Raw genomic sequence first — 16,345 nt, 5'->3', positions numbered from 1 at the left:
TCAGATCTGGGTCTGAGATTAGGTCAGATATGAAAATTGAATCTGAATTCCAGTGAATTCGAGAAATAAATGAAATTTCGATCAGAAATTGACCTGATTATTCAGAAGATGGGGGCTAGGGAGCAAAAAGTTTTTTTTTTTTTTTGAAAAATTTGAGGTGTTCACACATGCCCATCTACCTACAAAGGTGATTACAGCAAAGATCTACAATGGCTAATACATCAAATGGTCAACTGTTAGCGTTACGCAAATAGTGCATAAAAAAACCCAGCATACATGATTAATAAAAACATTGGCAGGCCTCCAGTTGGTAAAAACCGTCGAGGACCTCATTACCAACCGGGAAGTACACTGAGCTTTGACCTTGCCGCTCCTTGTGGGTTTTGAATTCATGGCATCTCTTCAGCTTGGTGATGTTCACAAGTTGCCCCTACCAGATGAGTTAAGCTCATGTGGGCCATTCATTGTTTATTCTTATCCATTTAAAGTTGGTTTAGTTACTTTTAATTTCAATCCCATTGAAAAGCTTAATGATCTTATTTTTTATTCCTTCTCTCGCCTTACCGGGTCCGCTTTGAAAATTTATAAACCAGACCCACCTCACGTAAAATCATACTAAGATCCAGGATTTTTAAAATAGATATCTTATCTGGCTTCATTATTTCTATCCAAACCCGGATCTCGATATCATTGTGCCTAAGCCAGGTCGGAGGCATGGGATCTAAAATGAATCCCAGTGCTTATTCTGATAGTTTCATATTTGGATTCAGACCACAAATCTTCTTATATGTAATTTTGCATGGAGATAACACTTGTTTCTAGCGTCTTCCAGGACAATGATAGCCCGAGTACCTGGACCAGTTTGGCCTGCCTGCTTTTACCAGATAAAAAACTCGGCTGGATGACGCACAATTCTGATGTGGATCTGGACCCAACATGCCGGTTCTGCCGGTCAGACATTATTATCACAGATATCGGAGCAATAAATTGGGTTCGGTATCAAACTATACCAAATTAGTTTAGAGAGATATAAAGCATCTAACAAATTAAATTAGATAACTGGCTTGGTGAAGCAAAAAAATGATTTGTGACCCAGATTCTATAAGAAAATGACCCGAACCAACAAAGTGTCGGACCCTGTAACTTTAGAGCCAATAAGTCTTGGATGAATATCAGATATGGATCGGTAATAGTCCAAGCCGAACCTCATTGCTGGACCCTCAGGTTTATTCACCCCCAACTCCATATCAATTCATTTGGTTATAATTCAAATAAAACTCCAACAATTTAGTTACAGTTAGACAGACCGGACACTACGTACTTGGGATAAGGCTTGCTACTGGTGATGATGATGACAATCAAAATAAAAACAATATAATAATTATAATAATAAAATCTACCCGTATGTAGATCCAGAACCAAAAGTCAATGATATTACTAATAATAACCAAACCATTTTCAAATGGGGGGCCATGGTTCACTCGCAGGGATGTAAACAGTTCGGATTCGGGTCAAATTAATACAGTCAATACCAAATCCAACCAATTAGATATTGGCTATATAAATTCGGATTTAGGGAAAGACTAAAATTGAATTTATTCAGATTAGGATATATACTGGAATGGAATATCCGTCAGCTTTGGCTATGAAACCCTAAAATGAATCTGAGTCGGATTATTAATTGGATTTAGTTTTCTTAACCAAATCCAATTAATCAGGTTTGAAATTTGGGTTGGATATTGGATAAAATCTGATTGCGCCGTTGACATCCCTCTTCCCATGTATGAGACTGACCTGGAGTCAGACCTGCCGACTCTGATCCAAATCAGATCCATTAAGGGCAATTTAGTCATTTGCAGGGGACACCTTGGTCGGTAGAACCTACACCCAGACAGTTAGGGAGCACTGATCAGGGCAGCCCTTCGACACCTTTTAGTCAAATCCTAATCCACAGGCCTCCAGAAAAAAAGAAGACAAAACCCAAAAGAAAAGAAAAAAATTACTTGAAAGATCCATCTTTTGCTTCATATTTTAAAAAACACCAATGTCATATTGAAATATTCCATTTTTTTTTACTTTTAATTTAAGAAAATATAACTAATAGAGACAGTTCAACAAATTATGTCACTCGTAATTAACCAATAATGAATAACATAAGAGTGCCCCTAACCTAACACATAATTAGTGGTACACAATGACCTAAATAGCTCGGGCTCTCTTTAAACTTATTCTCATTGAAGCTCCTCCACCGCTCCACGCACTTTGGTACCGTCTGTCTTGTCAATAAGGCATGTTTGTGAGCTTGTCCCTAGTTTCCTCTTCCTTCGAGCTTAAGTTCTTACTCGAAGATACCTGTTTTGAAAGCGGGGGCATTCTCTAATTCCTTCCATTCGGTCAGTCACTCAATCGCTCTTGCCCTTGGATTAGTCAGTTAATGCCTGAGTCAGAACCCGAAAGAATACTAAAATTTTAGGGCCATCTTACATATATCACACAAAATATGGGAACCCCAACAAAACTTTAAAAAAAAATAAATCAAAAAAGGCACCTAAAGTTTGGCCACTAAAAAAAATCGTGCTTAAGTTTTGAATTTTTCTAAAAACTTACCTAAACTTTTGCACTGTTAATCAGAAACAAACTTATGTCTATTTAACCTGGTTATCACTAACTCAAGATGAGTTGGGAGGATACATTTATTAATTAACCCTTCAAAACCTCCTTGCCTCCTTTTTTTTTCCTTCTTTTTTTTTGCCTTTTCAATTCCAAAAATTCCCACCTGCCCATGGATCTTACCTATTTGCTGTAACTTCCTTCTATCCTCAAGGACTCTCCAGCAAAGCTTTTCAAACATACCCTGCAACATCAATAACAAGTCTCTCTCTCTCTCTCTCTCTCTCTCTCTCTCTCTATATATATATATATATATATATATATATATATATATAACTGCATGTTTTGTCTGTTAATAATAGTGATTTATTGAGGTCTAGAAATAACCATTTAAAAGACATGAATTACTTTGAATGCTGCAGGAAAACTCAAGAAATAACACTTCCAATCAACTTACTTATACGTATGACATATAAACACCATTTAAAAAGGCTTGAATTACTTAAAGCTGCATCTGAAAATTCAAGAAATTGAGATCAACGATTGAAAAAAAAATCTTCAAAATTGACCAATACATAATTTTTTATATGCATCAAATTGCCGTTAAAATGTGGTGACAAAGTATTCCAATTCTTGATCCTGACCTTGAGTAGAAATCCATTTGTGCCATCATTGTTCAAATTTGATGTTCCATATGGTGAATATCAAGTTGAAGTTATTTATAGTACAGATTATGTTTGTATCAATAAAAAATTTGTGCTTCTAGCAGTTTAGGCGATTCAATTAAAGCAAAACTGAAGTTGTTATGTTGAAAAACTTGGTGCGATTTGTATACATTTTGAAAGCTTAGGTGTGTTTCTAAATATTAATAAAAAGTTAGATGCTTATTTGAAAAAACGATGTTGAGGGTAAAATGATAATTCTGCATCACATTTAGACGCAAGTAAACTCCTGGTCCTGGGTGTTTTTAATTAACCACGGTATTTTTAGGTGCCTTTTTAAAAATTTCTCAAAAAAAAAAATCAGCCAGTCGCCACGTGGCCACAAAAGCCAACGGCCTAGATCTCCCAGGCGGAGCCGCATCCAACGACGAAGAATCCTTCCAACACGCGCAAACTTATCGCAAAAACCAACGGCCAAGAGAATCCCAAGCGTCTACCCTTGATGACGATATTACCCGGCGATCCGACAATGCACATCAATCCTCCCTCTCTCTCTCTCTCTGTTCATCGTGCCGTCCCTCTCTGTGTGTATGTCTGTCTCTCACACAGAGGCAACGGGATCACAATTAGGGACTTCTCCAGCATAACGCAACACACAGAAATCAAGAAGCAGGAAAAAGAAGCAGAAAAAAGCAGCAGGGAAGGAATTAGGGACTTCTCCAGCCTGGTTGCTGTGATTGGTGGTGGTGGTGGTGGTGGTGCTTTTGTATAATTTGTGCCCTCTCAGAGGCAGCTGTAGCGGCGACCGATTGATTGATCGATCGGTTCGAAATCAGGAGGTTGATGGCGGATTCGGATAACGAGTCCGGGGGAGGGGGCCAGGGCGGGGGAGCGGGAGGGAGCAGCGAGCTGTATCCGAAGGATCAGGACCGGTTCCTGCCGATCGCGAACGTGAGCAGGATCATGAAGAAGGCGCTTCCGGCGAACGGGAAGATCTCCAAGGACGCGAAGGAGACGGTGCAGGAGTGCGTGTCGGAGTTCATAAGCTTCATCACCGGTGAGGCGTCGGACAAGTGCCAGAGGGAGAAGCGCAAGACCGTCAACGGCGACGACCTCCTCTGGGCGATGACCACCCTCGGATTCGAGGACTACGTCGACCCACTCAAGATCTACCTCCAGAAATTCAGGGAGATGGAGGGCGAGAAGAGCTCCGCCGGGAGGGGGGAAGGTGGGAAGGACGGCAATCAGAACGGTGGTGGTGAGCAGAATGAGTTCAGTAGTAGTGGGGGAGTTTATGAGGGGATGCCGGTCATGATGGTCGGGGAGAATCCGGGAGGGGTGATGTACGAGCAAACGGGGAGGATGGTTGGTGGGTATCAGATTCCGGTGCGCGGAAAGGGCGGGGCTTCTTCCGGAGGAGGAACCGCCGGGCACCAGGGCAGGTCTAGAGGGTAATTGGTTGGAAATCTTTAGGGTTGTGTTTTTTTTTTTAACCTGGGGGGAATTTGTACGGTGGATGATTCTGATAGTAAGTGTTTACTGAGAGATTGGTCTCCTTTTGTTTGGTGCTTTTTTGCTTTTTTTTCTGACGATACCGTTTTATGATTTTTCTGAGATTTTTTTTTTTTTGAAAAAGCAAGCAGGGGTTAGGCAGACCCTATCAGATATCTCTTAAGCCCCATGTGGCAGAGGGATTCGAACCTGGGCGATCCCGCTTACCACATGGGATACCACTTTAGTGGTGATTTTTCTCAGATTTTAGCAGAAATGGATTTTACCAACAAACTCAGCTTGTCTGGTAGGAGCAGCTAAGTGCACGTCACCTTGTATTGGGGATGTTGCAAGTTCAAATCTCAATGGTATCGTTGGATAACTAGTAGGGGTCAGACTAACCCCAGCTTGTCTTTCAAAAAAAAAAAAAGAGAGATGGTTTTGATGGTCCTCTTTTTGGGGACTTCCCGTGCATTAGGGAGCAGAGAATGGTAGATTTTGGGGTTGATAATCTGTAAGAAATTTAGCTGATTCACCTAGAGCATTTGTGAGAAGAAACGATTGTTTACTTGTATAGATTTTTATTTTATGAGAATTATCCTTATTGATTTTTGGATAAGATAGGAACAACAACGAGGATATCTTTGTTTTCGGAGTTTTTTCTACGGGAATTTGTCTGCGTTCGAGTTTCTTAACTGATGAATGGACTTGAAATTTAAGAACAGGGATTTAATTGTAGGGGTGTGGGATATTGATCGTATATTAGTTTGTTGGAACGATCTAGAGCATGTTACTGTAAAGTGGATGCAAGTTTGGTAGGTTAATTCTTTCTGGGTTTGTTGTTCCTTGAATATTTGAGATGTGCAGAATTCAAAGAATTTTCCATGTTTTTGGTAGTGCAGCATTGATTGTTTGACTATTTTATGGTATCTGACTTCCTGAGAAGAATCCCAAAACTGTTGTGTATTCGTGAAACCCACTGTTTATGCTTGTTGACTGTTTTATAATGAAATATTGTTGTTGTTCAGAGTTCGGTGTTGATCCACAGGGGGCTTGGCTTTTAAGCCAGTGACAGTTGCTGTTATTAGTAGTTAAATTGGTTTTTTTAACTTGTACAAATGAGTAAGAATATGTCTGTCTTTTTTAAGAATGAATCTTTTTTTTTATATTGAGAAACCACATTAATCTAAGTAAAAGTCGTGATAATGAGAATTTGGAGAAGTATATGATAGCAAAGAAGGAAGCTAAAAAAGTAGTTCGGAACGTGAGAGATAAGGTATATAAGGAGGTTTATGACAAGTTGGATACCAAAGAGGGTGAGAAGGATATTTATAGGATTGCAAAAATGAGAGATAGGAAATCGAGGGATCTGGGTATGGTTAGATGTATCAAAGATGAAACACAAAGGGTTTTAGTCAAAGATGAGGAGATTAAGGAGAGATGGAAAGATTATTTTGATAAGCTATTTAATGAAAGTCATGCTCAGGATCTTGGAGACTTTTTCATTCCTTTTCATGAGATGAATCGTGACTTCATGCACAAGATTCAAAAGAAAGAAATTGCAGAGGCTTTGAAGAAAATGAAATCAAGAAGGGCAGTTGGCTTGGAAATGTTTTTTAACAAATCTTTTTAATAAGATTTGGCGCACAAATAAGATGCCTAATGAGTGGAGGAAGAGTACTTTGGTGCCTCTATATAAGAATAAGGGTGATATACAAGATTGCACAAACTATCGTGGTATAAAACTCATGAGTCATACTATGAAACTTTGGAAGAGGGTGATTGAGTCTAGGTTGAGGAAGGTTGTCATGATATCGGAGAATCAATTTGGTTTTATGCCTGGAAGATCTACTATGGAAGCTATACATCTTCTTAGACAACTTATTGAGAGAAATAGAGAGAGGAACAAAGATTTGCATATGGTTTTTATTGATTTGGAGAAGGCTTACGATAGAGTACCTAGGGACGTTCTTTGGTGGACAATGATGAAGAAAGGTGTTTCTCTCAAGTACATTAGTATAATTAAAGATATGTATGAAGGAGTAGTAACCAATGTTCGCACTTGTGGAGGGGTGACAACCAATTTTCCTATAACGGTTGGGTTACATCAAGGATCTGCTTTAAGCCCTTTCCTATTTGTTATAGTGATGGATGAGCTTACGAGATCAATTCAAGAAAATGTGCCGTGGTGTATGTTGTTTACTGATGATATTGTTTTGATTGATGAGTCTAGAGCTGGGGTTAATGCTAAGTTAGAATTATGGAGACAGACATTGGAAGCAAGAGGTTTTAAGTTGAGTAAGAGTAAGACAGAATACATGGAATGTCGATTTAGTAAGCAACGAAATAGAGATGGGAATGTAGTGAAGCTTGGTGAGCAAGAAATACCGGTGGATGATTCTTTCAAATATTTAGGATCTATCATTCAAAAGTATGGAGAAATTGATGGAGATGTAAATCATAGGATAAAGGTTGGGTGGATGAAATGGAAGAGTGCAACTGGAGTGTTGTGCGATCGTAGAATGCCATTGCGGTTGAAGGGAAAGTTTTATATGACGACTATTAGGCCCGCTTTACTATATGGTACGGAATGTTGGGCTGCCAAGAGACATCATATTCAAAAAATGAGTGTAGCTGAGATGGATGTGTGGAAATACAATAAAAGATAAGATTCGGAACGAGGAGATACGTAAGAAGGTAGGCGTTGCACCCATTGAAAATAAGATGAGAGAGAATCGTTTACGGTGGTTTGGACATATTCGACGAAGGCCTAATGATGCTCCAGTTAGAAGGATGGAGAAATGGGAAAATATATTAGTTAAAAGAGGTCGGGGTAGGCCTAGGAAGACATGGATGGAGGTGATAGGAAAGCATATGAATGCTTTGAACCTCACCGAGAACATGGCATTGGATATAAATGAATGGAGGAGAAGGATTCATGTGGAAGAACCAGAATGATTTTCTTTGTTGGTTTATATCGCCGACCGCAATTGTTTTGGGATGAAGGCGTAGTTGTTGTTGTTGTTGTTTGTTGTTTGTTGTTTTATTGAGAAACCACATTCGGGATCAGAGTCCTAGCCGCGCTATCAAACAGTAAAATCCTTAGAGTCCCTCTGCTCATCAGTGAGTATATCGTGAATCCTCATCATGGGTTTTTAACTTGTAACATTTAACTTGTGACATTTAGTCAGCTTGATGATGTTTCACAAGTAGTTTACCCAATGAAGGGAGGCTTTATGTACTGATTTTTTTAATCATGTGTAAAAAAATCATTTATGTTTCAAATTACCAATACAGTAATAGGAAAATGTTTTGTTCAATTTCATGGTTAGTCACTAGAATGTTTGGCACTTTCCTATTTGGAAGCCAATTATAGAGAGGCAGTCAATGTTGCTTTCATGTAAAACTATAACCGGAATGTAAGAGCAAACATATAGGTTGATGCCATTGATGAGACCAGTGTTGGTGCAGGTGCACGGTGTTCTCTTCAACATATAGATGCCCACGATGAGCTCAGGTCGCCAAGTCGATGGTGAGTAGGACCCTAAACTCAATAAAAAATAAATATATCGTAGCAGCCATGCCTCAATTTATAGGGGAAGAAGAGTGGGGGTTAGATAGCATTCATGTATGTGAACCCTTCACCTGTCATATTGAATGTGAATCTTTTATGTTCATGTAATTCCTTCCCCCACTACTTTTTTTCGCACTAATACATTTCAAGCCACACATGGGGTTGGACCCGATCCGAAATGTCCAAACAGTCAACTCATAGATTGGAACGTGCAACCCATTTAACTCTTTATGCATTTTGCTGATTAAAGCAACTTTTCATTTAAGCTTTAAATGACCAAGATATCCTTTTAACTTTAGAATAATCCCCGCCAACCACGAAGGTTCCATGAGGTTATCATAAGTCTTGATTGCATGCAATACAAGAACAACATATTATCAACATAATCACGACTATATTTGATTATCCACAAATTTCATCACAAGGCCATCTAAAATTTTCTAACACATCACGAACCCTCATATGTCAGCTGATAATTAACTATCACATGTTTTTTTTCGAAGTTTTGAAAGGTTGAAAAGTGGTCATCATGTAATAAACATTTTAAAATGCATTGGGAAAGGGAAAAGGGAAGGGCAAAAAGATGTTGTCACGTTAATATATTTATGCGGTTAGTATTTTTTAGTTTATCACTTATAGAATCCTAGGCATAAAGCTGGAAAATGCAATTCAAATATTTCATCAAAATCTTAAAAAAAAATAACTTTCTTCTCTAGAAAGCCTTTCTTTTACTAAATTTTGTCATAATCATGCTAGAATAATGGTTCTTTTGGATTCTGATCACTGACCAACCACCAACTTTATGATTATCTTTTCCTAATGCTAATAACGAGGAACTAAAACAAAGAAAAGCGGCTTCAACAAAGGCAAAGTTGGCGAGTGACTCGGCATACGTTAGAAATAGATTAAGCAGGTCATGCAATTTGTCCTAACCAAACAACAGCAGGAACTTCTAGAAGAATCTACCTTACAAGGCCACCTTTTTTTTCTTTTAGATAAAGAGAGATTTGTGCAATTGAAATACCTAAAACAAGTATTATTTGAGGCATCAAATCTTTTGGAAAGCACATTTTGCGGTCGATTGTAATCAAACGGGTAATTGAAATATGTATACCAGCAGAATATTAAACTGATATGCACGAGATTTTCATAGGCTTTTTTTATTTTTTCTAAAATTTCACTGTATGGATGCAATCTAGATGCTTGGTTTTATAGAAACCTAATGTATAAGAAGGATCTTTAAAGGTGTGAAAATTGATGGCTCAAAATTTTTATGTTCAAGCATACAAAATCACATTTCTTGATCAAATTAAGATGATTCAATAATCAATTCCAAGCAAATGGACCGCACCAAAATGCACCTGCAGTGCAGGATTTAAAAAAGAACTATGAAAATCTCGGTTTATACTAGTTTACATATTTTGCTGGTTTACCTATTTTAATTTCTCATAATCAAACATATTAAAAAAATACCAAGCTCGAAGCAAGCTAGCAAACTTATTAAATCAAGCTACTTGAACAAGCCTATAGGATTCGGGTGGATATCAGGTCGGCCCGACCCTACAGGCTTGACCCAGAACCTGATCAACCCAAAGCGCAAATGGGGTATTGGGTTTTGACTCAGCCAATGACTCATTGGACGAGGTTCTGATAAGGTTAAGTTAGGCTCTATGAAATCTGATTGTTCTTGGATTGGTAGGGCCTAGTTGAAAGTTATAACCTCCTTATCTCTACCATGAACTCAACCTATTTATTAATTGGGTCATGTTATCTTGTCAATTATCAGTTGTTGCAAAGCCCAAACCTGGTATATATTAGATTACGTACTTCAAGGATTGTTTGATCCCCCGTCTCATGCCCATTTTCGAACGACATGACTTTTGAGAACGAGGGAGCCATCAAACGAAGGATGTGGAAGATGCACGGAAGGCCGCCTGCTGATCCTGTTTTTCATTGATTCAATCATTCTACCCCCTGTTACAATATAAAAAAAATGAGCAGGAGGGGATCTAACCTCATCCCCTCTCTCTCTCTCTCTCTCTCTCTCTCTCTCTCTCTCTCTCTCTCAACCCTTGTGCATAGACCGAGTGATGCCACCAACAGAGAGGACAACGATGGCTAGCAACAACACCTTATCCCCGACCCCCTCTCTATGTGCACACTATAAGAAAAATGTTAATTAGCGACGAAAATCTATGACAAAAATAATTCATCACAAATATATGATGGATTAGCTAGAGATAACCAGTCGTCTCTAAAATTGAAATTAGTTGTGGAATTAGCGGCGGAAAAATTCAGTCTCAAACTCTGTTGCAACTTCTCAACGAAAATTTTTCACTGCTAATTCGTCGCTAATTAGCAATGGATTTTGAGACAGGATTTTTTTGTCGCTACTTTTCGACGTAAAATGACCCATCTAGGACACAAAATTATCTCATCCCCCTGCTCTCTATCTCTCTCACCTCTTCCGCCGATCACCCCCACGTTGCTCGCCTTCCCCGCCCCCGCTCTTCAGTGACCCACTATCCAACAGCTCGCTCCGGAGACCTCACATTTTCCCCCCTTTCACTGTACGCAGCCGCCCTCTCCGTGTCTTCTTCTTCCTCTTCTCTTCCCCGTATGTGGCCTCATCGGAGCCGCATCGTCGTCGACACCTCTGCCGACCGAAGGGCACCACCATTGTGGGCCGTCGCCGGCCCCTCTGATGTTATCTTCCCCTCCACTTCTCATATTCTTTTTCCCATTCTTGTTCACCCTCCCTCTCACGCAACCCGATTTCCCCCCTTATTTTTCCTCCCCTCACCTTCTTCTCTTACCTATCGGTGCGTCGGTCAACGATCAATCCTTTGCCGCCGCTGTGACACCATCTCCCTCTTTTTCCTTCCTCCCCTCAGTTTGTGCAGGACCTATAGCGAGCAATCTTTTTACCATCTGAGCTCCCTTTTCCCTAACCCCATCTCTGGCGTCGTGAGACCCGCCTGTAGCATCGTCTTTCCCTGTTCTCCTCACCTCCTTTCTTCTTCGTTCCTTCTCCATTCGAGCGCCAACTAGAGGGCACCTCAGTTGCGAGTTGTGTCGTTGCCAGAACCTGCGACATCGTCATACCATTTTGGTGATTCCCTCTCTTTTGAAACCCTCCACCACAACGGTTCTCTTTTGTCGGTGCCGGGAACCACCAGACTGCCGCCAACCACTCTCCTCCCTCCTTCACCGGAGCTCCACTGAATTTCGTCTAGTCGAGGCCATCTCCTAAAAATTCGATAAAACCCCATTTACCTTCCCTGTTTGTTCTTTTCTTATCCATTTGAAAGAGGATTTCGGTTGCGAGATTGTGCATTTAGGGGAAATATAGCCCCGTCCCCCTTTGTTTTGAGAATATGGTTTTCTTTTTTTATTTTGAGAACCTGATTCCTTTGTATCCTGATTTCACGATTGCAGATTTTGGTTTTTATGTGTAAGTTACTAGTAATGTGTGGGTATGTTTCAAATTTTTGGGATTTTCTGTGTCATTCGAAAGGGGGGTCTCACCATTTCGAAATAGCGTTTTCCTTTTCTCTTTTGTAGAATTCCATGTATTTCCTGGTCACACAATTCGATCGGGGTTTCGAAAGCATGGATGCGCGAGTGCGGAACTGACTGGTCAGGATTGTTATTTCCTTTATCATTTACACTGATAAATGCCTAACTTCATGAATGCATGCTTCGTATTTGTTGAGTTTACTGGTTGGAAAATAGCCAATAGTTTTTTTTTATTTTATTTTTTGTCTGTTTTGCTTCGCATTTTTTTTGCCAATCTGATTACCAATTTGCATTTTTTTTGTCGCACGTGAATTAAAACGTATTTAGAATTCATCGTCTGTGTGTGTGCCATCACTGGGTTGATACACGAGCAATGTGCAACCTTAGGGTGTTGTCCAAACTTATTTTGAACTTGTTAGTGTGTCACTTGGAGGTTTTTGCAAATTGGGTCACTGAAGTTCATTTTTGTTTTTATCGCTCATATGTGAGATTGTATTTAGATAAGCTAGTCGTTGTGTGTGTGTGCAACTGTAGTGCTCTCTCTTTGTGAGAGGGATGAGTAGATCGTGTTGTGCAACAGTTGCACTAGACTTTCAAGATCCCAAGTTTCATTTTACTTTTCGTCACATCGAAAATGTAGGATTCTTAAACTAAAGTTTTAGAATGTGATTCATGTTGTATGATAGGAATCTAAATGTTAGAAATTGCATTGTATTGCCTATATAAATGTACATTGCATGTGCGTAGTTGAGCAAAATGCTTAATGCTAAGCATTGCATGCGGCTTAAAACACCATGTGAAAAGAAATAAGAAAAATGCAAATGCAAAAGCATGCAAATCGGTTAAATACCCCATCCTCCCGCCACATGCCTCTTTCTCCTGTGCAACGACCAAACAACGAGTCTGACGATGAAAGGCTCTCTTTCTCCCTTCTTCTTCGTTACTCTCTCACTCGCTCCCTTGTTCGCTTCTCTTTCCTCCCTATCTTTTTCATTCCTATCTTTCCTTTTCTTCTTCTTCTTTCTCCTAGTAAAGCTATCAATCAAATATTTTATTTGATTTTTTTTCCTTTGATTAGAACTTTAATGATTTTTGTTTAATTAAGGATTATTATAGTTACTTTGATTGTGATTTTTTTTGTAATTGATTAGGGTTGCTTTTCTTCGAATTTCTATGATTAGGGTTTGAATTTATGCATTATTTTTCTTGTAATTTAAGGTTTTTGACTTATTTATCGCTCTTTATAGTTAATTTGATTATGAATTTTCTTGTATGTGTTTAGGACTGTTTTTCTTTACTTTTTTTTATTATGGTTTGAATTTATGCTTTAATTTTTTGATAATTTAAGGTTTTTTAAAGTTAATTTGATTATATATTTTTTTTATTTGATTAAGGTTGTTTTTCTTTGAATTTCTTTAATTCGGGTTCAAATTTAGGCTTTATTTACTTGTAATTTAGAGTTTTGTGGTTTATTGGTGACTTTTTATAGTTAATTTGATTAAGGCTTTTCTTGGATTTGAATAGGGATGTTAATTTGATTAAGGCTATATTTGTTGTTATGGTTAATTTGATTATATTTGTTGTTATGGTTTCTTGGTATCTTATAAATATTAGTAAGATGGATGAAAACCGACGAGGGAAAATATAAAATGTACTGACACCCATTAAAATAATTGCGACCATCCCAGCAGAAGATGAGATCTTCTAATTTTCCTCCCGGCTACCCACCTCAAAAAATTTTCTTAATTTCGTATGACCCAAAAGAGATTAGTGAAGGAAGAGAAGATCACTTTCTGAAACCCACCTTAATGAAGATTATGTATTGTTCGTAATCAAAACCCAACTAAGAAATTACAAAATTAAACCATTTAAGCTCGACGTTTCTAACATCCTCGCTCTCCAATCATTGAAACCCAATCCCAAGTGCTAAAAGATTTAAATGATCGAATCCCATCCAAGTAAATAGCAGCTCATCGTTTCTTCCGAGATATATAGCGACCAATATGAAATGAATCCTAAAAAAGAATAAAGAGATATATATATACATATATATATACACACACACACACACATATATATATATATATATATATATATATATATATATATATATATAGAGAGAGAGAGAGAGAGAGAGAGAGAGAGAGAGAGACGAACTATAACCATCAACATTAGGAAACAGGTTCAACCAACATTGAACCTACCAGATAACCCACCAGGCCCAAGACATGCCAATGGGTCCCAAAACGAAGGAAAAAAGAAGAAAGAGAAGTGAAGAATGAAAAAAAGATAACAGAAAAACACGAAACAACTCCAGATTGTCGACGAGCATCACCCTGGATCATGAATGGTCCCTGTGGGCAGATTGTGTTGAAGATCAGAGATGTTGATGCGAAGAATGGCATACACGTCCGCCAAAATAAGGTTCACCATTTTGTTGAACACTGTCGGAATATGCCTAAAGATAGCGTTGTTGCGAGTCATCCATACAACCCACCATGACGAGAGAAGCCAGATACGCCAAATAATCCGCCAATAGTTGCAATGACGAACTTGCTTAGAACCCCACAACAAATTGCTGGCGAATGATTCCTGGCGCACGCTGACCCCCGGCTTATTCCAAGTCACCTTGAAAATGTTTTGAAAGACAGAGCACTCCCAAAAAAGGTGAAACACAGATTCTTCGGCCGCCTCGCACAACACACATTTACTTGGCTGATGAAATCCTATGGATTTGAGGAAATTGTCAGTCTGCACCCGATCGTGTAAGATTAACCAAGCCAGGAAACATGATCTCGGAGTCGGACCCTTGCCCCAGAGCAGGCTCGTCGGAAACCGGTCCACCCCATACGGAAGGAGAGCGTGGTAGCCTTCTTTTGAGCGGAAAGATCCGTTTGGAGCAAAGATGAGACCAACAAACTGAGACAACGAGTCAACATTACCATTATGTAACATAACCACAGACCAAGCTTTGATCCATGATCGACGAAGCTTTGACATTGTTCGCTGACGCACGCTAGTAGCCCCCACCAAGGATTCCACACCTTCGTATTTAGCTAGAAGCATGCTTGCACACGGGGACCCAGGTTGGTGGGCAAGCCAGCTCTGCTTCACGACGAAAATCATACTCCTCAACCTTGGATCCTTGATTCCCAACCCCCCCCTGTATAGGGGAAGTCGAAGGGTGTCCCACCCTATGATGTGGCATTTGTTGTTGGTACCTCGCCCCGACCATAGAAAATTTGCCACTACCTGAGTAAGCTTCTTACTAACCCCCATAGGCATAAAAAACATAGACATAAAAAATTCTGGCATAGCAGAAAGAACGTGCTTAATGAGAGTCAGACTACCCGTGATAGAAAGGTAGGAAGCTTGCCAGCCTGATGTTTTGTTTTGAACCCTTTGAATAGTAGCGCTCCAGGCTGCCGTTGTTACACGACTGATTTGAAGCGGCAGGCCCAAGTAAGAAAAGGAGTTTTCCGATACCGAGCACCCGAATATCCGCTGGTCCATATCCAGCATTGACCATGGATAAACAACACTTATCGTAGTTGATGGATAACCCTGACATCGATAGGAAAAAAAGAAGGACAAGCTAGAATCTTAACATTTGTTGGATGGACGCACTTCCGAAGATAATTATGTCATCTGCGAAGGTCAAGATCTGACTACGACACTCCTGTATACCGAGAGACTCAATTAGACCATCCTCCACTGCCCTCTTAACCAAAACCACAATGCCTTCAGAGACGATGTTAAAGAGTAACGGAGACAGAGGACATCCTTGTCGAAGACCACGACCAAGTTTGAACTGATTTCCCTTGACCCCATTGATCTGAATTTGTGACTGGGCGTTGGTAACCAGCTCCTGCACCCAACTAGAGAAACGTCTACCGAAGCCCAGGTTCACCAACATGTTGAAGAGGAACGACCAATGAACCGATTCGTAGGCTTTATGAAAGTCAAGCTTAAGGGTGAAGAAGGCCCCTCCGCTGATCTTCAGAGAGTGCAACACTTCGGTGGCCAAAATGAAGGAATGTTGAAGCCTTCTGTTAGGAATGAAGGCAAACTGAGCCTCCAAAAAAATCCTAGGAGTGACTGACCGCATCCTATTAGCCAAGACCTTGGCAATAATGCGATATAAGCTCCCTAACACCGATATAGGTCGAAACCGTGAGATATCTGATGCGGCTTCCTCTTTAGGAATAAGTGACACAATTGCTAGGTGAGCATGAACCGGCAATCTGCCATTGCGATGAAACTCAACGAAGACACTAAGAATGTCACTCTTAACACATTGCCAGAATATGCGAAAGAAATCCACTGGATAGCGCTCGATCTAAGGACAAAAATAAAGTCCTACCCATATTGCCACCTGCAGTTTGGTTGCAGGAATACAGGTTAGAGAAATAGTTGGTGATAGCATTGATTACCTGATCGCCCGAAAACAAGACACCGTTGATATACATAGAATGAATCACATGTCTTC

The 16,345-nt window shown here is 39.7% G+C and overlaps 1 pseudogene across 1 annotated transcript; it reads left to right on the top strand.

Annotated features, from left to right (window-relative positions):
• Nucleotides 1-3,853: 3,853 nt before the first annotated feature.
• Nucleotides 3,854-4,817, top strand: LOC149848213 (nuclear transcription factor Y subunit B-3 pseudogene; annotated as a pseudogene). Its single transcript, XR_016432653.1, has one exon. The product of XR_016432653.1 is annotated as a nuclear transcription factor Y subunit B-3 pseudogene (transcript).
• Nucleotides 4,818-16,345: the final 11,528 nt, after the last annotated feature.

The sequence above is a fragment of the Nuphar pumila genome, chromosome 1 (assembly GCF_984573655.1).
Source record: "Nuphar pumila chromosome 1, dmNupPumi1.hap1.1, whole genome shotgun sequence".
In the NCBI taxonomy this organism is placed as follows: Eukaryota; Viridiplantae; Streptophyta; class Magnoliopsida; order Nymphaeales; family Nymphaeaceae; genus Nuphar; species Nuphar pumila.
Note: the sequence above shows the minus strand (reverse complement) of the source record. Positions and strands in the feature narration are given on the sequence as shown.